Raw genomic sequence first — 25664 nt, 5'->3', positions numbered from 1 at the left:
TCTAAGGAGGTCTAACTGACTTAATATGTCTGGTGTGAGTTGTCTTTTGTGTATAGATTCCAGCCTTTGTATCTGGGTTTGCAGATTTAAGACTTCTGCTTCTCTTTTTGTTATATGCTCCTAGTGATATGAAATGTCCCCTTACTACTGCTTTATGTGCCTCCCATACCACATTTGGAGAAATGCTATGAGATTCATTAATTGCGAAATATTCTTCTATTATTTTCTCTATATGCTTTACATTTTCAGGATTGTGTTGGAGTGTCTCATTTAGTCTCCATACCATTTCCCTTTTGGGAGAGATAATTGTAGGTAAACGGGGCAGGGTCTGATAGTATCATTGATCCAATTGACGCTTTTCTACAATGTGGTAAGAGTGAGGGGGACACGAAGATATAGTCTAACCCCTGATACGAGGAATGTGCTGGTGAGTAAAAAGTGAAGTCTTTCTCGCCTGGGTGTAGTGTTCTCCAACTGTCAACTAAGCCAGCTCCAGCGATACTATTACGGATATGTCTAAGTGCAGTTTGTGGTTGGGAGGAGGTACCCGTCTATGTCAGGGAAAAGTGCTACATTTAGGTTTCCTGACAGTACAGTTAATCCTTCTGCAAATCTGTGGAATGCATCTAATGTTGCTCTTAACCGTTTTGCTTGCGAAGAGTTAGGCGCGTATATATTGCCAAATGTGTATATTTGGGTTCCCACAGTCTCTTTGATGAAAATATATCTGCCTTACTCATCAACAAGTGTTGAACGCACTGTCCAAGGGAGCTTTCTATGAATCGCAATGCTAACACCTTTTGATGCTAAGTCTGGATTTGATAAGATGACCCAGACGTGGAACGTGTTTTGCCCGAAAGTGGGTCTCCTGTAGTAACAAGATGTCCACCTTCTGTTTGTTTAGCATATTGCATATTTGACTCCTCTTAGCAGATGCGTTCATACCACATACATTAAAGGAGCATACCTTAATCGTAGCCATCATTGTAATAATCTATAATATTTGAATGCTTTCGTGGACACGTGTGATGGATGGGAAAATATTCCCTCAACCTACTGCTTCTCAGGTCCCCCCCTTTCTCGAAGTCTTTCCTTGTCTCAGCTGGTATGTGAACAGCTAATGAGTATCTAAGCCGACATTTAAACAAACATCTCATGCCTAGTACACATCTCTTGTGAGTTATACTAACAGATGTATGATTTTAACAACTTTATAATTTGAAAAAAAAATTGTGATTGTGAATGATGTCAATAATAGTCAATTGAGTTTCATAGCTTTAAATACTGCACACAAGCTGCCACTACAGCCTCCCCGCTGCAGCCTGAATAAGTTACACAATTTGACTCTTATCTCTAAAACCTCTCTGTGAAATAATTGTAAATCTAACGAGATATTGTCTTCTCACTGTGAAAGAACGTCTCTGACATTAAACTAGCTGTATTCTGTGTTTTAAGATCTCTTTCCTCCATTTAACAGATGTCATGTCTCTCTAATATATAAGCCCAGAAAACACAAGCAGGTCCTGGCTGGGATCTTATATGGTGCCTATGACACGTCCACTGGCATCACAGCTGAGGTTGACTGCAAGGCATTATGGGCAAATCTGCCACAATGGGGTCATTTGATCCTACTTTATCTTCCCTAATAAAACTTTGGATTCGCTAGACACCAAAGATTTAGGGAATTTCAGAAAAAATCCAATTCACGTACAATCAGATCTCTCATTGCTAATTACGAATAATGTGAGGATTTTACCAATGCGCCGGAATCTTGAAGTTTTTGCCTTGCATGACATTTCTGAACTCTGCTACGTGAACTGAATAAAGCAAAGTTTGTTGAACGCACCGCGGCAAAAAAAAATGGAAGTTACTCTGTGTGTATTCTGTTTTCGTATGTCCAGTGTCGGACTGGGGTACTTAGGGCCTACCAGTGTAACTGATTCTGGGGGCCCACCTTAGGGCTCGGGCACTTGAACTTACTTTTTTTTCCATGTCTGTACCGTGGATTCTATATCTGTATGTCCACATGGCGGTTCTGCAAAATGACAGAACATGTCCTATTATTGGTCGGCATTACAGACAAGGATAGGACTGTTCTGTTAGAGGCCGGCTGTTCTGTTCCGCATAATGTGGAATGCACACACCCGCTATCCATGTTTTGCAGATCCGCAATTTACGAACTGCAAAAAATCCAACGGTCGTGTTCATGGGCACTTACAGTGATAACAGAAATATTAAAGATGGAGTATGATGGTGGACATTCACAGCAAAATGCACAAACATACATGTGGCAGAATTTACACGTAAAGAATTTACAGCATAAATGTCTGGCATGAAATTTACCAAATCTTAACCTCCTCAAGGTAGTATAATGAAAAGGGTTGTCCTACCATAATGACCTATCGCCTATCTACAGGATAGGTGATAAATATCAGACTGCTGGGGTCTGACTGCTGGAACATTCACTGATCATAAAAAAGGGGTCCTGAGACATTCAATTACATTACCGCCAATTTATGTACACAAGAGTCTTAAGGCCACATTCCCTTGATCATGGGGGTCCTAGCAGTCAGACCCCCATCAATCACACACTTATCAACTGTTGTGTCATAGCTGTTGGACCTTTTCACATTCCCTATCCTTAAAGGTTTTCTTTGGCTGTAAAAAAAATAAATTAATTAAAAAAAAAATTAAAATCTGGCCCAAAATATGTGTCAAACTAAAATAGAAATGTTCGCCTGTTAAAGGGCCTGTGTCCACTATTCTAGATCCACAGGATCGGGGATAAATAAGTGATCCATGGGGGTCTGAACGCTGGAGCCCCCACTGATCCCCCTGCTTGATTGAGTGGCAGGTTGAGCATATGCCCTGCCTCTCCATCCATTCTCCATGGGGTCACTAGAGATGGCAGAGTACAGTGCTGGCTATTTCTAGTGGTCCCAAAGAGAATGATTGGAACAGCAGGGCAGGCCGCCACACCATCAAAAAGGGGCAACAGGACCTATCCTGAGATCAGTGGGGGTCGCAGAATCGGACCCCACTAATCATATAGGTATGCCCTATAATATGGAGAGGATAACTTGAAAACCTGGACAACCCCTTTAAATCCTCCAACACCAGTATCTCTTTACATGGCAGTAGTGATGCTTGTAAATACGGAATATCAGCACTGCCGCCATGTAAACCATACGTGTCAATACTGGAGAATGTGACGCATTGTGCAGAATTTTTCAGGCATAAGTCCAACCCCCTTTGCAGGTCATAACCTTTAACAAAGCCCAAGGAAAGGTGCTAGAGGAGCAACGTGAGCAAAGGGCACAAACAGAGCGTCATAACTGAAATAGAAGCATTAGGGTCACCTGAGGCAGGGTAATAGTGGGGATCCTGGAGCAGGGGTAACTGGAGAAGAGGCAATATTAGTGGTGCATTTAGAGTGGGGGCATCTGGAGCCGGGGTACTTATGGGGGTGCACCTAAAGCAGAGGCATTGGGGGAGACCTAGGGCAGAGTCCCCCCAATGCCACTCTGAACTCTGCAGAGAGCAGCACACATTCATAGATCTGTTCCCCCTTACAGTCTCCTACAGTTCACTACTGTCACACACCTGAGAAATCAGCCAAGCACCGCAGAGGAGTCTTTCTTTCCAGCAACCACAGTTTTCTGACAGCAGGGAGGGCAGGAGGATGGCCAGACATGTTCTCTTCTCCTTCACTGCCAGCATCCCGGGAAGTTTAGAAGATACTGTGGGGCCTCCTGTACAATGTACACCAGTAGGATGCTGCATCACTGTGCGATTCTGCCACCTAGTGGCTACAATAATTATCTCTCCTTAGAAACAAGAGAAATAATTACTCCTCCGTCTTATCTCCGGGTGCAGGAGACTGCGGGCCTCCAGAGGAATCCCCCGCCTTCCCGGTGGGCCAGTCCGAGTCTGCGTATGTGCGCATGGCAGTTTCGCAAAAAATAGAACATAATGGACAAGAATAGGACTGTTCTATTAGAGGCCAGCTGTTGTGTTACACAAAATACGGAATGCACATGGACGTCATCCATATTTTTTGCGGATCTGTGTTTTGCGGACCACAAAATACATACGGTTGTGTGCATGAGCCCTAAGAAGTAATGATTTTTCTAACTCTTGATTAAAGTGGCTATCCCTTGAAGAGGGATCTGTCCACAGGATAGGTGGTAAGTACTGGATCACGGTGGGGGTCCAACCACTCAGACCCCCAGCAAGTCTGTTAATGAGGGTTCCCTGAGTCCCCTCTCTGAATGTGATGAAGTGCTTATGTCATTTTCCGCTCCATTCACTTGGAGGTTTCTGAACCACAAATATCAGGAAGAAAACCACCAGAGTTTAATGCAGAGTAAACAGAGTCGGTTCCGGGATGGACAGAAATGTAAAATAATGAGATCAGCGGCACTTAACCAAGGATTATACCCATGTTCTATGAAATCTACATAATTTCTTCACCTATAATTGGCAATAATACAGCTCTAAGACTTAATGTATATATTGACCGCCACAATAATCAACATAGATTTTTGATTGATATTGGAGAGTGCTGTGTTTCCTTCTATGTCTATACATGGGTTTTTAACCCTTCATCAAGCACCTTTCCCTGCCCATGAGTGCAACTCATCTCTTCTGTTTCTGACTTGTGGAGGACCTTTTCTCCCAAAACAGAAAAAAATTGCACGACGGATGCTGAAAATAAAGGATGTTTTTTTTTGTTATTTTTCTGTTCTTCTGACAGATCTGATATCTCCATACGGTAAATCAACAATGTAAGGCCTCATGCACACAACCGTTGTATATTTTGTGGTCCGCAAATTGCGGATCTGCAAAACACAGATGGCATCTGTGTACGTTCTGCAATTTGAAGAACGGCGCGAACAGCCATTAATATAACTGCCTATTCTTGCCCGCAAAACGGACAAGAATAGGACAGGTTATATTTTTTTTAGCAGACCACGGAGTGCTGTCCGCATCTTTTGCTGCCCCATTAAAGTGAATGTGTCCGCATACAAGCCGCAAATACTGCGGCTCGAATGCGAACCAAAACAACGGTCATGTGCATGAGGTCTAAAACCTACAAAAATAAAAATTACTGAGAAGAAAATCATTTTTGCTAAATGTTCTTAAAGTTTTGGATACAAGCTGAGTCTTTTGTCATTGGTGATTCCTTGATGTCTAGTCTGCAGATGGGGTGGGGGCTGTTACTGTGCTGGTACGGGAAGCAACGTGACACAGAGACACACAGAGGAAATTAGCCATTGAGACTTCCTTGAAGTCATTATCTATGATAATCATCTTAGGCTGCAGTTATTTCATGTTTCCCGCAGTAATAAAAAAGTAGCAGCCTGACATGAGAATGACTGAGATCAGTGCATATAAAATTGACATTTCTATGGGTATATATTATGAACTGTCCGTGGTGCCCATTGCCAAATGTAATACCTCAGATTGGCATTACAACCTCCTTTTGTACCCCCCACTATCTGCATTGTGTGATCCTGTGTCATCTCAGATATTTATCACCATTTCCTGCAATGTGTGTATTGATTTCCTTGTAAAGCAATGTTAACATGCCATTTGCATGGTTCACCAGCAGGTGGCAGCAGCATTGGCAGAGAGTTAGTTTCTCTGGAGAGAGGGAGGATTAGTTAGTTTAGTTAGTGAGAAGTCTAGCCTACCCTCCTCAGGGAGAGGTTTTGTGTTGGCCAGCAGAGCTCTGTCTGCTCTGCTGTGCCCACAGGCCCTGCCTCTGAAGCCTGCATGGTTGCTTGTCCCCTCCCGAGCTTGCATTGCCTTCATTCAAGCTGAAGCTAGAGCTTGGGGTACTCAAAGCCAGGACAAGAAGTTCCTAGGAGTAAAGAGATTACAGCTAACCTAAGTTCCAGCAGAAGAGGAGCAGTTCCTATTTACCCAGCCAAGCATAGCAGAGCTGAGATTGTTACAAAGAAGTGTTTGCCTGCTGAAGTTAAGCTAATACCTGCTGATGACCAAGATAAAGGTTGGAAACTGTTTGGATTACAGTTTATGGCAGGTAAAGCTGTGTTCAACATTACTACAAGTCTGGACTCAATTAATCCTTCATCATCCAAGTTACTCACCCCTTTTTGCACTGCTTCGCCCAACCACCCAACCACAAAAGTCATTTTAAGGACTGGTATAGGTGTGATACACAGAGGGGTGCGATATACTTATAATATACTTTTATAATGAGTCAAAAACATAAATCCATATAGTGATCACCTGGAAGTCAGGGGGCTAGGGGCTTACTAGGGCTATTTTTATATAGGGTAAGGTTCCGGACAGGGTCGCTCTTATCAGGGCGTGTGGTCTGTGGTTAGGCTATCAGGGCAAGAATGCCCCCCCCCCCCCCCCGTAGGGCAATATCAGGGACAGTTCTTTGCCCACCCTGTCCTTCAATACCACATCATCATCTAGCCCAGGGATAGATGTTTTTTGCTTTCCCTCCGGGATTCATGGATGTGCACTGGAACCCCCCGGATTGTGGTAGGACATATGGTTTCTGATTTGGTGCCGCCAAGGTACCTGATTTAGCGCCGCCGAGCACTTGTTATTGCCTACCACATCTATGCTTTTTGCTTAACTTTAATAATTTAATTTATTTTCATTTTGAGGGATATCTTTTCCATTCACAGGTCTGCAAAATGGGTCCGCATCCGTTCCGCAATTTTGTGGAAAGGGTGCAGCCCCATTAATTTTCAATGGGACCGGAATGTGCGGTCTGCAACCGCATTTGCAGATCCGCACTTCCGCATCCGTGCTTCCGCTTCCGCAAAAAAATAGAACATGTCCTATTCTTGTCCGCAATTGTAGACAAGATTAGGCATTTTCTATTATAGTGCCGGCGATGTGTGGTCCGCAAATTGTGGAATGCACATTGCCGGTGTCTGTGTTTTGCGGATCCGCAAAACTCTTACGGACGTGTGAATGGACCCTCATAGTAACATTATTAAAGGTTACGTTTTATCTTTATGCATATTCTAATGGATTGCCTTCCTTGTACAATGTTATAATATACTTTCTATGTTCGAAAGTATATTATAGTGCATTTGCATTGTGCGGCAGTTGTGTGCGGTTCTGCTGTGATACCGCAGGTATATAGAGGGACAGGCGTTATTGGAACAAATAATTTCTACTGGTGTGATATACCAGTCGCCCCCCAAAAAAACAGATTGAAGCGGGGTGTTATATACCAATATACTTTCTTTATAGTGCATTTGGGTACTGTATAGTGCATTTGCTCATGCGCGTACGTGAAAATTATATTGTCGATATTTCGCATTGAAAAAAATAATGAATGGAGATCGCAAATTTGAATAATACTTCTGGTATGTCACTGTCCATGTTGTGGGACTATTTGTGCACTTCTAGTAATTATTTCTTGGCTGCGAATATGAGCTGAAGGTGTTTCAGGTTCGCCTGCTATCCTCTGGATCAACTTGCAGGATAACAGGCTGAACTGGATGGACAAATGTCTTTTTTCGGCCTTATGTACTATGTTACTATGTAATGGGACCCGCCACGAACTTATGGTTCGTGGACTTTTGATCGTGTTTGCGTGATCACGTTCGCGAACCGTCCCAGCAGATGTTCGTCCATCACTATTCAACTTTTTATTTCACTTTTTGGAGGGTGAAGAGGGGTGTTACTCTACAAAAAGGAATTGTCCAAAGCTGCCAACCCCTCTTAAAACTGAAAAGTGGCCTATAATAATTCATTAGTGGCATGTAGTTGTTCCTTGGTTGATGAAAAAATGGCTGCACAACTTTACACATGCAAACAATAGAGCTAAGAAATGGGGATCATTCTAAGTGGTATTATACGTACTATAAATGGAAAAATGGAAGCTCTTAGCGCACATTTTTTTATCAAACGTGTGTCGGGCTTATCTACCTGGCGTCAAAGTGGCTTCCGCAGATGGGTCCCTAACACTAACAGAACTGCCTCTCTTGGACCTACCTAAGCCTACATTTTCAGGGCAGTGTAGGAACCAGCTACAGTTGTACTCTACTATTTAGAATGACCCTCATTTCTCAGCTCTATTGTTTGCATGTGTAAAGTTGTGCAGCCACCTGTGACTATGTATATGAATGTGCTAGTCTAAATTTTCTTGTAGTACAGTCCTGATCAAAAGTTTAAGACCACTTAAAAATGGCCAAAAATCCTATTTAGCATGGCTGGATCTTAACAAGGTTCCAAGTAGAGCTTCAACATGCAACAAGAAGAAATGGGAGTGAGACAAAACATTTTTTGAGTATTCAATTTAATGAAAACAATGAATAAACTGAAACAGGCTGTTTTTCAGCTGATCAAAAGTTTAGGACCACACCTCCAAAAAAACTAAACCCCCCCAGAACAGAAATCCAACTTCAAAACATGAACTCAGTAATGAGTAGCTCCGCCGTTACTGTTTATCACTTCAAAAATTGGTTTCGGAATGCTTGATGCAAGCGTTTCCATGAGGTGAGTGGGAACATTTCTCCAAGTGGTGAAGACGGCCGCACGAAGGCCATCTACTGTCTGGAACTGTTGTCCATTTTTGTAAACTTCCCTTGCCATCCATCCCCAAAGGTTCTCAATTGGATTTAGATCAGGGGGACACGCAGGATGGGCCAAAAGAGTGATGTTATTCTCCTGGAAGAAGTCCCTTGTCCTGCGGACATTGTGTACTGTATGTAGCGTTGTCCTGTTGAAAAACCCAGTCGTTACCACACAGACGAGGGCCCTCAGTCATGAGGAATGTTCTCTGCAACATCTGGACATAGCCAGCGGCCGTTTGACGCCCCTGCACTTCCTGAAGCTCCATTGTTCCACTGAAGGAAAAAGCACCCCACACCATTATGGCGCCCCCTCCACTGTGGAGCGTAGAAAACATCTCAGGTGGGATCTGCTTGTCATGCCAGTAACGTTGGAAACCATCAGGACCATCAAGGTTAAATTTTTTCTCATCAGAGAATAAAACTTTCTTCCACCTTTGAATGTCCCATGTTTGGTGCTCTCTTGCAAAGTCCAAACGAGCAGTTCTGGGGCGTTCAAGGAGACGAGGTCTTTGAAGACGTTTTTTGTTTTTAAAGCCATTCAGTCTCAGATGCCATCTGATGGTTATGGGGCTGAAGTCAGTACCAGTAAGGGCCTTCATCTAGGTCGAGGATCGTCCAGTGTCTTGACGGACAGCCAATTGGATCCTCCGGCTCAGTGCTGATGACATTTTTTTGGGTCTTCCACTTTACTTTTTTGTTCCATAACCCTCAGGATCATTTAAGAAATTCCAAATGACTGTCTTACTGCGTCCCACCTCAGCAGCGATGGCGCGCTGTGAGAGACCCTGCTTATGCAGTTCAACAACCCGACCACATTCAAAAAGGGAGAGTTTTTTTGCCTTTGCCCTCACAACGTGTTACTACCTGACAGAAAATGACAATGAATCCACATCTTTGCACAGATTTGGCCTTTTAAAGGCATGTGGTCCTACAATTTGGATCAGCTGAAAAACAGCCTGTTTCAGTTTAATCGTTATTTTCAATTAATTGAATGCTCAAAATTTTTTTTTGTCTCACTCTCATTACTTCTTGTTACATGTTGAAGCTCTACTTGGAACCTTGTTGAGATCCAACAATGTAAAATATGATTTTTTGCCATTTTTCAAGTGGTCTTAAACTTTTGATCAGGACTATTGAGGGTAGCACGTCTTTTAGGAACATTGAGGGTAGCACCTCTTTTAGACTGAGCAACGCCTATCTGCCTGGGGCTTCTGAGCAGAGTACAAATGTAGCTGGTTCCTACACTGCCCTGAAAATGTAGGCTTAGGTAAGTCCAAGAGAGGCGGTATATTAGTGTTAGGGACCCATCTGCGGAAGCCACCTTGACACCTGGTAGATGGGCCCCGACACACGTTTGAACAAAAATGTGCGCTAAGAGCTTCTATTTTTCCATTTTTAGTAGGTATAATACCATTTAGAATGATCCCCATTTCTCAGCTCTATTGTTTGCATGTGTAAAGTTGGGCAGCCATTTTTTTATCAACCATGTTTGCTTGATGGGTATGCACCTGTGACTATGCATATGAATGTGCTAGTCTAAATTTTCTTGTAGTAATGTAGTTGTTCCTTGCTATCTTGTCCTCTTTGTTATCTCCACACACACCTGCTGTAACATGCAATACATGTTTAACACCCCTTCTCATTGTTCTAGTGGCCTTTTATCTCATCTAATGTCAAAGGGACAGAGCTTTACTATTGTCTAAACCTGCTCTCCTGATCTGTAACCTCTGTTGCTTTTGCGTTGACCTTATTTACTTACTACAAAACCTACCTTCTGTAACACCTTAGCGTCACCCTGCTACTGTCTTTATTGAGCTAACAAAATGTAATCTTATGCATTTATTTCCAGGTCCTCCACACTGTGCATTCCTAATCTGTTTGCAACTGTTGTGTTTATGTAATGTACCTGGTTCACCAGGAGGTGGCAGCAAACATGGCAGAGCTGTACTTAGGTAGAATGGAGCTTTCCATTCCATTCTAACCAAGACAAAGCCTGAAAACTATTTTGGAGAACGTTTATGCAAGTAAAGCTGCCATTGAACTTCATCTTAAGGTCTGGATTCCAGTTATTCTTTTAAGCCTCAATTATTCCCCCTATTTATTGCTTCGAAGTCAAAGCCTGGGGTTCAGTGGTATCCAGGTAGGAGCACCGTGACACACAAGAAGAGACATTTTAGGCCGCACTATACCACTCGGCATTCCTACACCTGGGATGCGTTTTTTATATATAAAGGGCCCTGGGGGGAGGCCGCCCATTGCACTTCTCTTCTGCATTCAGTCTACCGTTCTTGCGCTGACCTCAGATGACCCACAGTCCTGCTTACTCATCTGTTTGTTGTTACTCTATTCATTGTGATTGCTCTTAGGGCACCTTGGAGACGATTATTGGAAACAAACGTTCCTACAAACACTCATTCACGATAATTGCCCTGTGTAAAGGTGACGCCAATTACACAACAAACAAGGAAAGTGTACTGGGGCAAAGGATGACACAATGTCAGCATCACATCCCTGCGGCTTTATTGTGGGGCTTCCTCAAGATTAATAGGGGACTCCGAATCCCTGTACTAGTCATCAGTCATGCAATGCTGGTGCCTGCTCTGCACTCGTTGGTGCGCTAGATTGATACTTCTGGGTCTCATTAGTCCCCTTTACCTCCACAAGCACAGACGGTGGCGACTAGGTTGCATTGGTGCATGGGAATTGTGGGACAGTAGCATTACGTCAGGGGCGACTCGACCTTAAAGGTGGTTTGAACGGCTCTAAAATAAGGCAGGTGTGCGGCACATAAATCACTTTGCAGCAACACAACTTTTACTGTACAATGAATACATAAAATCACTCTACAGAATGGCATATCCTTTGATTCATGGCTCATCCCCATAGGGGAGGAGGTGAGTGTGAACAATACATCTAGCGGACGATAGGGCTGCACAATATGGGAATTTTGTGCGATTGCGATTAAGGCCCTAAAAATTGCGATAACCATATGCAATGCGATATTATAAGGGAATTGTGCTAGAGGTCTATTTGCTTGGATTTTTAAGGCAAAAGCACAGAGAAATTACTTATAATGCTAAAATGTAGTTATGCTTAACTCAAGAACTGAAATGCACAGTGTTTTTCTAAATTACTAAATTAAATAACATATTTACATTACTGCAAAAGTACAACATACAAAACTTGCCATTTTCTTAATAGCACTGCACAGAATAGATAAATAAAATAGAATAAATACAAACCGGATTCCCAAAAAGTTGGGACACTATACAAATCGTGAATAAAAACTGAATGCAATGATGTGGAGGTGCCAACTTCTAATATTTTATTCAGAATAGAACATAAATCACGGAACAAAAGTTTAAACTGAGAAAATGTACCATTTTAAGGGAAAAATATGTTGAATCAGAATTTCATGGTGTCAACAAATCCCCAAAAAGTTGGGACAAGGCCATTTTCACCGCTGTGTGGCATTTCCCCTTCTTCTTACAACACTCAACAGACGTCTGGGGACCGAGGAGACCAGTTTCTCAAGTTTAGAAATAGGAATGCTCTCCCATTCTTGTCTAATACAGGCCTCTAACTGTTCAATCGTCTTGGGCCTTCTTTGTTGCACCTTCCTCTTTATGATGCGCCAAATGTTCTCTATAGGGAAAGATCTGGACTGCAGACTGGCCATTTCAGTACCCGGATCCTTCTCCTACGCAGCCATGATGTTGTGATTGATGCAGAATGTGGTCTGGCATTATCTTGTTGAAAAATGCAGGGTCTTCCCTGAAAGAGATGACGTCTGGATGGGAGCATATGTTGTTCTAGAACCTGAATATATTTTTCTGCATTGATGGTGCCTTTCCAGACATGCAAGCTGCCCATGCCACACACACTCATGCAACCCCATACCATCAGAGATGCAGGTTTCTGAACTGAGCGTTGATAACAACTTGGGTTGTCCTTGTCCTCTTTGGTCCGGATGACATGGCGTCCCAGATTTCCAAAAAGAACTTCGAATCGTGACTCGTCTTACCACAGAACAGTCTTCCATTTTGCCACACTCCATTTTAAATGATCCCTGGCCCAGTGAAAACGCCTGAGCTTGTGGATCTTGCTTAGAAATGGCTTCTTCTTTGCACTGTAGAGTTTCAGCTGGCAACGGCGGATGGCACGGTGGATTGTGTTCACTGACAATGGTTTCTGGAAGTATTCCTGAGCCCATTCTGTGATTTCCTTTTACAGTAGCATTCCTGTTTGTGGTGCAGTGTCGTTTAAGGGCCCGGAGATCACGGGCATCCAGTATGGTTTTACGGCCTTGACCCTTACGCACAGAGATTGTTCCAGATTCTCTGAATCTTCGGATAATGTTATGCACAGTTGATGATGATAGATGCAAAGTCTTTGCAATTTTTCGCTGGGTAACACCTTTCTGATATTGCTCCACTATCTTTCTGCGCAACATTGTGGGAATTGGTGATCCTCTCCCCATCTTGGCTTCTGAGAGACACTGCCACTCTGAGAAGCTCTTTTTATACCCAATCGTGTTTCCAATTGACCTCATTAGTCTTAATTGGTCTTCCAGCTCTTCGTTATGCTCAAATATACTTTTTCCAGCCTCTTATTGCTACTTGTCCCAACTTTTGGGGGATTTGTTGACACCGTGAAAATTTTAATCAACGTATTTTTCCTTTAAAATAATACATTTACTCGGATTAAACGTTTGATCTGTCATCTACGTTCTATTACAAATAAAATATTGACATTTGCCATCTCCACATCATTGCATTCAGTTTATATTCACAATTTGTTTAGTGTCCCAACTTTTTTGGAATCCGGTTTGTAGAAGAACATTTGTTCATTAAAATAAGGACTTGCCTCCAGCCCCTCCTCCCTCCCCATACTGTAACTGATGCATCGCCGCTCGCGCTGTGCAGCATAGCGGCCGGCGATACATCCGTGTCAGCCACGTAAAAAGTCAACCATCGCTTTTTAATACGCACTGCTATTTTCTCATCACATTTTTTGGGGAAAAAAAGTTTGTGTTATAAAGCAAAAAATATGGCAATACAAGTGCAGCATTTTTGGGTCGGCCAATTGGCGATTGCGATATGGCGATTTATTGCGATTGCGATTGCTTTGGCGATATATTGTGCAGGTCTAGCGGACGCTTACCCTATAATGGTGCCGAGCAGGTGCTTATATTTGGGTGCATCCCACCTTATGAGTGGTGACGCTGGCCAATGTGTCACCATTCACGTTACTAGGGAAGGAGGGATCGTCACATCCTCCTGTGAACCTCCTGTGAAGCTGGAGCGGCACCACTGCCAGAGAGATTGTAAGGGCAGAAGCACTGCTCATATCTTTAGGTAAGTGGCACTCTTTTAAGGTGGGTGCACTCCCACCCACCTTACACAGGCACAAGCACACAGATTTTTACCTAAAATTATGCTCATTTGTATCGAGATGTAGTCATTGTGTGGTATTAAGAGCAATTTAGCAATTTTTATTACTGGGGAAAACCCTTTTAAATTCTGTGAACACTTAGGCCCCTTTCACACGGGCGTTGCGGGAAAATGTGCGGGTGCGTTGCGGGAAAACCCGCGATTTTTCCGCGCGAGTGCAAAATATTGTAATGCGTTATGCACTCGCGTGAGAAAAATCGCGCATGTTTGGTACCCAAACCCGAACTTCTTCACAGAAGTTCGGGCTTAGGATCGGTGTTCTGTAGATTGTATTATTTTCCCTTATAACATGGTTATAAGGGAAAATAATAGCATTCTGATTACAGAATGCATAGTACAATAGCGCTGGAGGGGTTAAAAATAAATAAAAAATAATTTAACTCACCTTATCCACTTGATCGCGCAGCGGCATCTCCTTCTGTCTTCATCTTAGCATTGTGTAGCAACAAGGACCTGTGGTGACGTCACTCCGGTCATCACATGATCCATCACCATGGTAAAAGATCATGTGATGGATCATGTGATGACTGTGACGTCACCAAAGGTCCTTGTTGCTACACAAAGCTAAGATGAAGACAGAAGGAGATGCCGGGCAGCGCGAACAAGTGGACTAAGGTGAGTTAAATTATTATATTTTTTTTTTAACCCCTCCAGCGCTATTTTACTATGCATTCTGTATTCAGAATGCTATTATTTTCCCTTATAACCATGTGATAAGGGAAAATAATAATGATCGGGTCTCCACCCCGATCGTCTCCTAGCAACCGTGCGTGAAAATCGCACCGCATCCGCACTTTTCACGCAACCCCATTCACTTCTATGGGGCCTGCGTTGTGTGGATTATCGCACCGCAACGCACAAAGAGGAGCATGCTGCGATTTTCACGCAAAGCATAAGTGATGCGTGAAAATCACCGCTCATGTGAACAGCCCCATAGAAATGAATGGGTCGGTATTCAGTGCGGGTGCAATGCGTTCAACTTACGCATCGCATCCGCGCGGAATACTCGCCCGTGTGAAAGGGGCCTTAGGCCTCTTTCACACGAACAATACGGATTGTGTCCGGATGCGTTCCGGGATGCGTTCAGTGAAACTCTCACCATTTCGCAAGCAAGTTCAGTCAGTTTTTGTCTACAATTGTGTTCAGTGTTTCAATTTATTCCGCAGCGGTTCAATCCATTTTGATGCGTTTTCATGTGCGTGAAAAAAAAACTTGAAGATTTATAAACTTCATATCTCCTAGTAGCCATCAGTGAAAAACGCATTGCATCTGGATGCAATGTGTTTTTCACTGAAGCCCAATTCACTTCTATGGGGCGTGAAAAACGCAGAATATAGAACATGCTGTGATTTTTCCTGAACGCAGAAATGATGTGTGAAAAACATGTGCACAGACCCACTAAAATTAATGGGTCAGGATTCAGTTCGGGTGCTATGCTTTCACTTCACTCATTGCACCTGCACAGAAAACTCGATCATGTGAAAGAGGCCTTACACATCAAATTTTTCCTTTTGTAGTTCTAGGTAAAAGGTTTCAACGATTTGTCTTCTTGCAGCCTGCATGTGTTTTCATACATTGCAGGCTGCTCTGTCCCAAATCATGTACATCAGATGAGCTCTCAGGTGGCTCAAGGCCCTATTACACTAATAGATAATCGCTAAGATGATAACAGTGATCATCTGGCAATGTTATATGGCCGCCGATAACACGATGAAGGAGCAAACGCTCGTTCATCGGGTAATTGGGATCTTTTAACATGTGTGAAAATTTTCGTTTGCTGGTGGCAGATTGCGCCATCTAATAGGCTCTCTGCTGGTGGCAAACTGTTTTAAGTATGGCGATCACTCATCCCTATATAGAGGAGGAGATCGCTGCATGTAATAGCAGAGGTCTCCTCCTCTAGCAAGCAGACGATTGACGGGAGAGAACAACAGGCTGCAGAAGACAAATGTTGGTGAATGTTTTGTTAAAATTTATTACAAAAATTACTTTTATCACATAATAGATGCAACTATGGGGATTTTCCAGTTTGCATCAACATCTTTTAAAATAATCATTTACGAAGGTAACTGTAGTTTTGTATATTTCTTTTACCTTCATTGCTCCTATCTTCCATTCTGGGCTGTGGTCACATGACTGTGTCCAGCTTTTTCTTATTAGCTGTGAGGTTCTGTCCATGGGTGTGTCAGTGATAAGGGAGTGGTTATGTAAGAAGTAGCTATATACTAGCTGGGGGTTATTAGGGGCGGTGCTGAAGCTGTGGCAGAGAAAGGAGAAGTGCATGATGGGTTTGGTTGGATACAGTAACAGGAAGTGCTACATACAGGATGGAAACAAACCAGAGGGATAGGTGTACATGGTGAAAATGGGTCAGCAGAGTCCATACTGAAAAAGAAAAAATTTGGGGAAGATGTACATTTGGCCAGCAACTACATGAGCATATCTGTTAAAAACCATCAGAATCCCAGAAAACCCATTTAACCCCTTCTCTAACACTGCCGTACATGCACAGTGCTGATGGGGTCTTTAAACATGGCGCCCTCTCGCATGTGCAACAGGCGCCATAGCCGATGGGTCTCTGCTATTTTAAACAGCAGAGCCCCATGGCTAATGTCTGCGACTGACAATAATGCCGGTTGTAGATATTACAGCCTTTGGATGCAGTGTGATCACGGCCTCTAAAGGGTGAAAAACCCAGAAGCACTCGCTTCCAAGTTGAGACCGGCAATACTGTGCAGCGATCGGGGATGCCAGTATTATTTATAATAGGCTGGTTCTCTCTGAAGAGACCAGGTGTATTAGAGCTGCAGTTCCTATGTTGGCCAGCAGGTGGCAGGCCAACATAGAAGATCAGCAATTAGAGAATTACTATACTCCTTATGGGAGTACAGTAGCATTCTCTAAAAAATAAAGTAGTGGACATTGCAGCCTCCTAGAGGTGTTTTAAAAAAAAAAAAAAAACAACATATAAATCCGACCCTTTCCTTAGAATACAAATTAAGTACATAAATAATAAAAATATAAACATCATAGACATCACCACATCCAAAAATGCCCGTACTATGAAAATATAGAAATATTTTTCCAATACGGTGAATGGCATAACAGTAAAAAGTATCAAAACGGCCGATTCGCCATTATCAGGACCGTGATCAGGGCCGTTTTTATGATAAATCCCTTGCTTATAAAATTCTGTGTCTGATGCCACCACTAGGGAGTGCATAAGAGCTTACTCCACACTGTTGTATGTATTGAAAGTATGCAGGGAGCTCCCTCTTGTGCTGACCTCAGGTTGGCAGAATTGCATGATTAGGTCTAAGGGGATTTTGGTTTCTGTGTCAGTAAAAGTGAGCACTGACCTCTTTAAAGATATATTAAGGAATACGTAAGCACACCGTTTTGGGCCTATTTAGATGACATGGTGTTTAAGGTTGGATATTCACTTTAACCTTCTGATATCTCTGTTGACCTGGCTCTTTTTACAAAACCTACATGACAGTAAATTCCATTTTGATCTTTCTCATACTTATATTACTCATCGTTCCGCTCTGCAGTGTCACTGCTTTCCGACATGGATTGCACACATTCTTTCCCTGGAGTCCTTAGGTTGAAATCACTTATTTGATCTTTTTTTTTTTTTTTTTTTTTTTATGGAATTAAGCCAATTGAGCTCTCCAAGAGGAAAAGGGTAAAGGAAAATGTCATCTTACTCCTCTGTTTAGACTTCTTCCCGCTTCTCTATAAAATGCAGAAGCGTGCTGTGAGAGCTCGTCCTTAAACTGACCCTCTCCATCCATCTCCACTTCTCTTACATTCTCCTCTCCACTCGGCTATGTTACTGCTATTTTTGCATGGATCCTGAAATGTCACGGACTGATCTGTCCACACCACCTGCCCAGTTCTATGCTTCCTGTTTGCCGTATGCAGGAAGACAAGGAGGAAACAGATGTAGCAGCTTTCACTACTATTACTGGGGCCAGGTGTATCCTATAAGTAAAAGGAAGGCAGAAAAAGACAGAAAGGGAAACACACAGAGAAGCGTGCCCCATTTTTAAATACTCAAAGGCTTAGCCCCCTGCAGTGCTTACATCTGCTCCATGGGGATGACCCTGATGAGATCTGCAGTCAGAAGCCAGAAGAACTGAAAAATACAAAAATATTGGGAATCTATTAAGACTGGCATGTCATTCGCCTGTTTAATCAGAAATACACTGGAGTAAGAAGCACCAAATTTATATAGGAGGTGCAGGCGCTCCTTCTAGCAGTCTGTACACCAAAAAGGCAAATATACTATAATTTATGCCAGTTTCTATTGTAAATAATAGTAAACCTTATGGGTCGTTGGAGGCCATGACCCTCTACAAAGCCCCATCCACTTTGCAAAAGGGTGCTGAGAGCCACACAAAAAGTAAAAAAAAAAAAACCTGGCATATGGCCTTTCATAAATTAATCCTGTAGTTCCATGCTATAGACACCCCTGGAGGCAATTGTTTTTTAATGCATTCTACTCATTTTGTGCTAAAATCATATAGTCAATTGACCTTTTATTAAAAGTTTTCAACAGTGTTTCTTCTACAACTTGCAGTTTCAGTGCACTTGCAGACTAGCATGCTCTTTGCTTCACTTTCTATTCAGCAGAGAAATGCTCTGTCAAAAGGGTATGTTCACACAGCGGATTTTGATGCAGTCAAAATCCCCCACGTACTTTACGGCGGAAACCTCCACAGTTGTTCATTTTACATGGTGTGGCTTGAAGTGGCATCCGTCATGACACCGCACCAAGAAGGGTCAAATTTCTTCTTGGTGCTGTCACACAGTCTGTGCCAAAATTCTTCCGGCAAATTTTGGGAGTGAACGGAATGAGTGTTTATGAGCTGCTTGGAAATTACAGATAAGGACTGCAGCTTAGCCAACGGAGCGGCTCTCTGATGGATTCAGTGTGAAGCAGAGAGCCTGCTAGTCTGAAAAAGCTCTGAAACTGAAAGCTGTGGAAGAAAAACTGCTGCAAATGTTTAATAAAGACCAATTGAAAAAATGACTTTTAGCCCAAAATAAGTAAAACACGATAATAAAAACAAAGCCCCCAAAGGTGTCCATAGCTGTTAAGTTCCACTCGGTATATGAATTTATACATTGTGGGAATTAACTGCAAACTAGTGCAGTCAATAGTTTGGAGTAAAAGTGTCAAAAATTGAGCCATATGTATATAGATTGGAAATGGTGAAGACACGAGGCTCACTTATATGGCTTGTACCAATTGCCTACTCCAAATAATGTTAGTCTGCCAAAAGACCTCCCATACACTGTACAAGGTGGGGCATGCTGGCATATGACACATTTCTGCTTTGCGATATTTCAATTGTTCTGCACCAAAAACGATGCAGATCACACTGGTGTCATGGCTTCAGTTATTACAGGAGCCGTGGTGATTATAATGGATCCGTTGTAATGCCTTCTAATAAATCCTGATGCATCTCACTGACTTACAAGCAGTCTATTTTATTTCGATTTTTTTACAAGAAAGATAGAATAACAGAATACAATATCCTGACCACCATAGAGTTGCTGAAATCATCTAAGTTTTTACTACTCCCTATATTAGTGTGGTGAATAAATGTGATATACTGCTGTTGGGAAATCAGCTATTAATTATCAATCCCTCCTCCTGACAGGTCCGCTTTAATTCAAACTTCCTCTTCCTTTACTATTTCCTTTATTCAGCACTAAGCAATATATTGCAGGAAGCATTGTGCTGCTTTCAGTGTGCGCTTGCATTTACTTGAGCACGTTTTCTACTTTTTTATGGTTAGGGTTAACTGGATGACCTGGAAATATATGATATCCTTAAAGTAAAACTATAAATGCCTTCAGTGAGAATCCCAAATGCCCCAAAATTTCCCTAACCACCTGTCACAGACGTACCAAGACATACGGACCTTTCCCGGGACAGGTGGCAAGAGATCTGTGAGACTGGCAACATGTGGTTTGATCTGACATGTTTTCCTTTTGGATCAATGATGTCTGTGTTGTTTCTGGTGCTTGCCACACCTTCTTTCCCTAGGTGTGGCGTTTGTGGTCATGTTACCTTCTCTATTTATTGTTGTTTCTCCACTATGCTTTGCGGTTTAAAGCTTCTATTGGACTTGTGGTTAGCCTGTGTTTGGTTCTCGGCTGAGTTCCTGGTGCTACCAAAACTTTATTGAAGGTAAGTGTTTCCTTTCCCTTTTGTATTTTATTTATAGAAAGCATTTAAATCACTAAAATAGGAGGGTGGCAAGGAAGACTGAAAACTATAAGGGGAAAAAACGAATAAAAGCAGCCAAACTAGAGACTGAGAGAATAATTGCCAAAGAGAGCAAAACTAACTCTAAAATGTTTTTCAATTATATAAATGGTAAAAAGTATAAATCTGAAGGTGTCGGCCCTCTACAGAGTAATGAGGGGGGAGTTGCAGAGAGCGATGAGGAGAAAGCAAAGTTATTACATTTTTTTTTCCTCCACTGTATTCACTGAAGAAAATAAACTGGCAGATGAAATGCAGAATGTAAAAGATAATTCCCCATTAAAAGTGCCCTGTCTGACCCAGGAAGAAGTACAGCGGCGTCTTAAAAAGATTAAAATAGATGAATCGCCAGGACCAGATGGCATATACCCCCGTATCCTAAGAGAATTAAGTAATGTCATAGCCAGACCCTTATTTCTGATATTTAAGCACTCTATACTGACAGGGAGTGTTCCACGGGATTGACTTATAGCAAATGTAGTGCCAATATTCAAAAAGGGTCCAAAAAAGGCCGGTAAGTTTAACATCTGTCGTAGGTAAACTGTTTGAAGGTTTTCTAAGAAATGCTATCTTGGAATACCTCAAGGAAAATAAGCAAATAACGCCATATCAGCATGGCTTTATGAGGGATCGGTCATGTCAAACTAATTTAATCTATGAGGAGGTAAGTTCTAGACTTGACAGCAGCAAATCAATGGATGTCGTATATCTGGACTTCTCCAAAGCACTGTACCGCATAAAAGGTTAGTATATAAAATGAGAATGCTTGGACTAGGAGAAAATGTCTGTATGTGGGTAAGTAACTGGCTCAGTGATAGAAAACAGAGGGTGGTTATTAATGGTACACACTCAGATTGGGTCACGGTCACTAGTGGAGTACCTCAGGGGTCAGTATTGGGCCCTATTCTCTTCAATATATTTATTAATGATCTTGTAGAAGGCTTGCATAGTAAAGTATCCATTTTTGCAGATGACACTAAACTGTGTAAAGGAATTGACACAGCAGAGGACAGTATACTGCTACAGATGGATCTGGATAGATTGGAGGCTTGGGCAGATAAGTGGCAGATGAGGTTTAACACTGCCAAATGTAAGATTATGCACATGGGAAGGAATATTGCAAGTCAACCGTACATACTAAATAGTAAAACACTGGGAATCACTTACATGGAAAAGGACCTAGGAATTTTAGTGAACAGCAAACTAAGCTGTAAAAACCAGTGTCAGGCAGCTGCTGCCAAGGCCATTAAGATAATGGGTTGCATCAAAAGGGGCATAGATGCCCGTGATGAGAACATAGTCAGACCACACATGGAGTACTGTGTACAGTTCTGGGCTCCTGTGAACAAGGCAGACATAGCAGAGCTGAAGAGGGTACAGAGGAGGGCAACTAAAGTAATAACTGGAATGGGGTGACTACAATACCCTGAAAGATTATCAACATTAGGTTTATTCACTTTAGAAAAAAGACGACTGAGGGGAGATCTAATTACTATGTATAAATATATTAGGGGTCAATACAGAGATCTCTCCCATCATCTATTTATCCCCAGGACTGTGACTGTGACAAGAGGGTGTCTAGAGGAAAGAAGGTTTGTACACAAACATAGAAGTACATTGATTCTTTATGGTAAGAGCAGTGAGACTATGGAACTCTCTGCCTGGGGAGGTGGTGATGGTGAGTTCACTAAAAGAGTTCAAGAAGGGCCTCAATGTATTTCTGGAGTGTAATAATATTACAGGCTATAGCTACTAGAGATGGCTTGTTGATCCAGGGAGTTATTCTGATTGCCTGATTGGAGTCGGGAAGGATTTTTTTTCCCCTTAAGTGGGGAAAATTGGCTTATACCTCACTGTTTTTTTTTTTTGCCTTCCTCTGGATCAACTTGCAGGATAACAGGCCGAACTGGATGGACAAATGTTTTTTTCGGCCTTATATACTATGTATGTTACTATATACAGTATATGTGTGTTGCCTTTCCCTGTTGTTTTTCATTAGGCCTGAGGGAGACTCCTGTTCGTTTTTCGTTTCGAGGAATGGGTAGATATAGTCCTGACATTAGTTCCAGGGTCCTAATGGCGAGATAGGATTCTAGGTATCCGGTGTATAAACTTGCCTACCTTTGGGGCCTGTTCATACTAGTAGTCTGTCAGGACTGGAGTTAGGGTTTTCTCTAGGAGGTGTCCATTTTCCTTCCCTAGTTTCCAGGCCTTATTCTGCTGTCTTTGGATATAGCTGACCTCCGCACAACCGTCTCGCAGATCCAGAGACCACAGGCTGCTGGTCCTAGTGGTGGTGGTGGTTACCAGGCCTGTTTCAAGCCTAAAGTTGCCCTCCCGGATAGATTCTCTTGGGGAAGTGAAAATTTAATTTTGTTTAGGGAGGCATGCAAATTGTATTTTAGGCTACGTCCAGACTCACCTGGGGGTGAGAATCAGAGAGTTGGTATGGTTATTTTGTTGCTTAAGGGAGATGCTCAGTCATGGGCTTTTTCTCTGCCTGACCAGATCACAGTCTCTCTAGTTGGTGGATGAATTTTTCAAAGCTCTGGGTCTCATCTATGATGACCCGGATTAGACCTCCCTGGCTGAGACCAAGCTACGTGGCCTTCGTCAGAGAGAGCGTTCTGCTGAGATCTATTGCTCTGAGTTTAGGAGGTGGGCTTACGGATACTGAGTGGAACGATCCGACTCTCCGTAGTCAGTTTTTTTCAGGGATTATCAGAGAGGCTGAAGTTAGCCTTGGCCTTTCATGGGAATCCTGAGTCTCTGGGAGCCGCTATGTCTCTTACAGTATGCATTGATAGACACCTGAAAGAGAGATCTAGGGGCCCCCACTCTCAGGACGTACTATCACATAATGTATCATCTTCTTCTGACACTTTGGGTGATGATACTCCTGGGTTTATATCTGGGGACGAACCCATGCAGTTAGGGGGAGCTACTTCCGGATCCACTTTTAATCATTCTGGTCGTAGGAATGGAGTGTTTTTTTCTGCGGACAGAAAGGACATTTTATCGATGTATGTCCATGCATTCAGACTCAAAAAGAAAAAAAAAATCTGACTCTTGGAGGGGTGGGAGGAGAGTCAGAAAATGTGCTTTTGTCTTTGCCTGGTAGTACCCAATTTCTCCTGACTGCTGAGGTGGTGCTAGAGTCCAAGACTGTAGGGATTGAGGTATTTATCGACAGTGGGGCAGGGGTGAACCTGATTGATGCTCAGTTCGTCCGTATGCACGGGTTGTCTCCAAGTGCATTAGAGAAAAACATTTCCATTTTTGCTAATGATTCTCCCCCTCTAACTCAGAAGTGTTTATCTCAGATGGTGCATGGCATCCAATCAAGAGTGGGAGACTTTCATTAGGAATTCATCTCGTGTTTTATGTTGGAGGGTCTCCCTGCTCGGTTGGTTCTGGGTTTACCATGGTTAAGCAGGCACAATCCAACCATCTATTGGCAAGCTAGACAGATTCTGGATTGGGGTGATTATTGCGTTGACAACTGTCTGAATACATCTTTTTCTGCTTTACCACTAAAACCCTCTTTTATATCTGATTTTGCTGATGTATTTTCTGAAAGTGGATGCCAGGATTTACCCCCGCATCGGGAATATAATTGTCCTATCAACCTTATTCCCGGAGCTAAGTTGTCCAAATCTAGGTTGTATGAGAGAGTATACTACCGAGAGTTTGGCTAAAAGACACATAAGACCTTCCAAATCTCCAGTGGCAGCAGGATTTTTCTTTGTTAAAAAAAAGGACGGAACTCTTAGGCCATGTCTGGATTTCCGTGAGCTCAATCGGATTACTGTCTGTGATCCTTACCCCCTTCCTTTGATTCCTGATGTGTTTAACCAGATTGTTGATGCCAAGGTGTTCTCCAAGTTTGAACCTAAGGGGGACATATAATCTGGTCAGGATCAAAGAAGGGGATGAATGGAAGATGGCTTTTAATACCCAGAGGGTCACTTTGAGAACCTGGTCATGCCTTTGGGGTTGACCAATGCTCCTGCACTTTTCCAGCATTTTGTGAATAACATTCTTCATGACCTGATGGGGAGGTTTGTTGCCGTGTATTTGGATGACATACTAAGTTATTCTCCAGACGTGGAGTCCCATCACGTTAGACAGGTGTTACAGATCCTAAGAGATAATAAATTAAATTGCACGCAAAATTAGAGAAGTGTGTTTTTGCTGTGCACGAGGTGCAATTCTTGGGCTACCTGCTGTCATCTTCAGGTTTTCGAATGGATCTTGATAAAGTCCGTGCTGTATTGGACTGGGATCGACCCTAAAATCTGAAGGCTCTTATGCGGTTTTTGGGGTTCACCAACTATTACCGAAAATGTATTCAGAACTATGTGACAGTGGTGAAACCCTTAACTCACATGAATAGGAAAGGGATGGATGTCTCAGTGTGGTCTAATTTGGCATAGCGAGCCTTTTCTGCGGTTAAGGAGTGCTTCTCTTCTGCCCTTATATTGGTGCAGCCGGATGTATCACAACCTTTCATTGTGGAAGTTGACACGTCCGAGGTGAGGGTAGGAGCAGTTTTATCGCAGAGTAGCAGTTTTTCTCTAAAAAAAACTCTGCCGCAGAGAGAAATTACAATGTGGGTAACAGAGTTGCTGGCCATTAAGTTGGCTTTTGAGGAATTGCAACATTGGTTGGAAGGGGCGATTCATCCGATCACGATGTTCACAGATCACAAAAATCTGGCTTACCTGGAGTTGGCTAAACGACTGAACCCGAGGCAGGCCAGATGGTCTTTGTTTTTCACCAGATTCTATTTAATTGTCACTTATCGACCTGGGGTTAAGAACGTCAAGGCAGATGCCTTATCACGTAGTTTTTCTGGAGGTGGTGATTTTGAAAATCCGAGTTCGATACTGTCGGAGGGAGTGGTGATATCCGCTCTATACCCTGACCTAGAGGTGAAGGTGTTACAGGCTCAGGGAGACGCACAGGTGTCTTGCCTCTCTGGGAAATTGTTTGTTTGATCAGAATTTCGTCATAAGGTGTTTGAGGAACATCACTGTGCGGTTCTTATGGGACACCCCGGGAGTAGATCCACTGCCGACCTCATCTCTCGTAGATTCTGGTGGCCAGGGTTGCGTAAGTGTGGTGAGAACTATGTGTCAGCCTGAAGTATCTGCACACACTAAGGTGATACATACTTGACATTCTGGATCCCTACTTCCGTTGCCCATCCCGTCCAGACCATGGACTCACTTGTCTATAGATTTTATTACTGATCTGCCTAATTTGTCTGGAAATCCAGTTATTCTGGTGGTAGTTGATCGTTTTAGTAAAATGGTGCACTTTATAGCATTGCGTGGCCTACCTAATGCT

At 42.7% G+C, this 25664-nt stretch overlaps 1 protein-coding gene across 1 annotated transcript in view; it reads left to right on the top strand.

The window, feature by feature from the left end:
- The first annotated feature begins 406 nt into the window (after positions 1-406).
- ACP5 (acid phosphatase 5, tartrate resistant) overlaps positions 407-25664 on the top strand; it is a 71794-nt gene continuing 46536 nt past the window's right edge. Inside the window, exon 1 of the mRNA XM_044282932.1 lies at positions 407-427. The gene's annotated coding sequence lies outside the window, so the exon portion shown is untranslated. The remainder of the gene's footprint in view (positions 428-25664) is intronic.

Source organism: Bufo gargarizans, chromosome 2 (genome assembly GCF_014858855.1).
Source record: "Bufo gargarizans isolate SCDJY-AF-19 chromosome 2, ASM1485885v1, whole genome shotgun sequence".
NCBI classification, from domain to species: Eukaryota; Metazoa; Chordata; class Amphibia; order Anura; family Bufonidae; genus Bufo; species Bufo gargarizans.
Note: the sequence above shows the minus strand (reverse complement) of the source record. Positions and strands in the feature narration are given on the sequence as shown.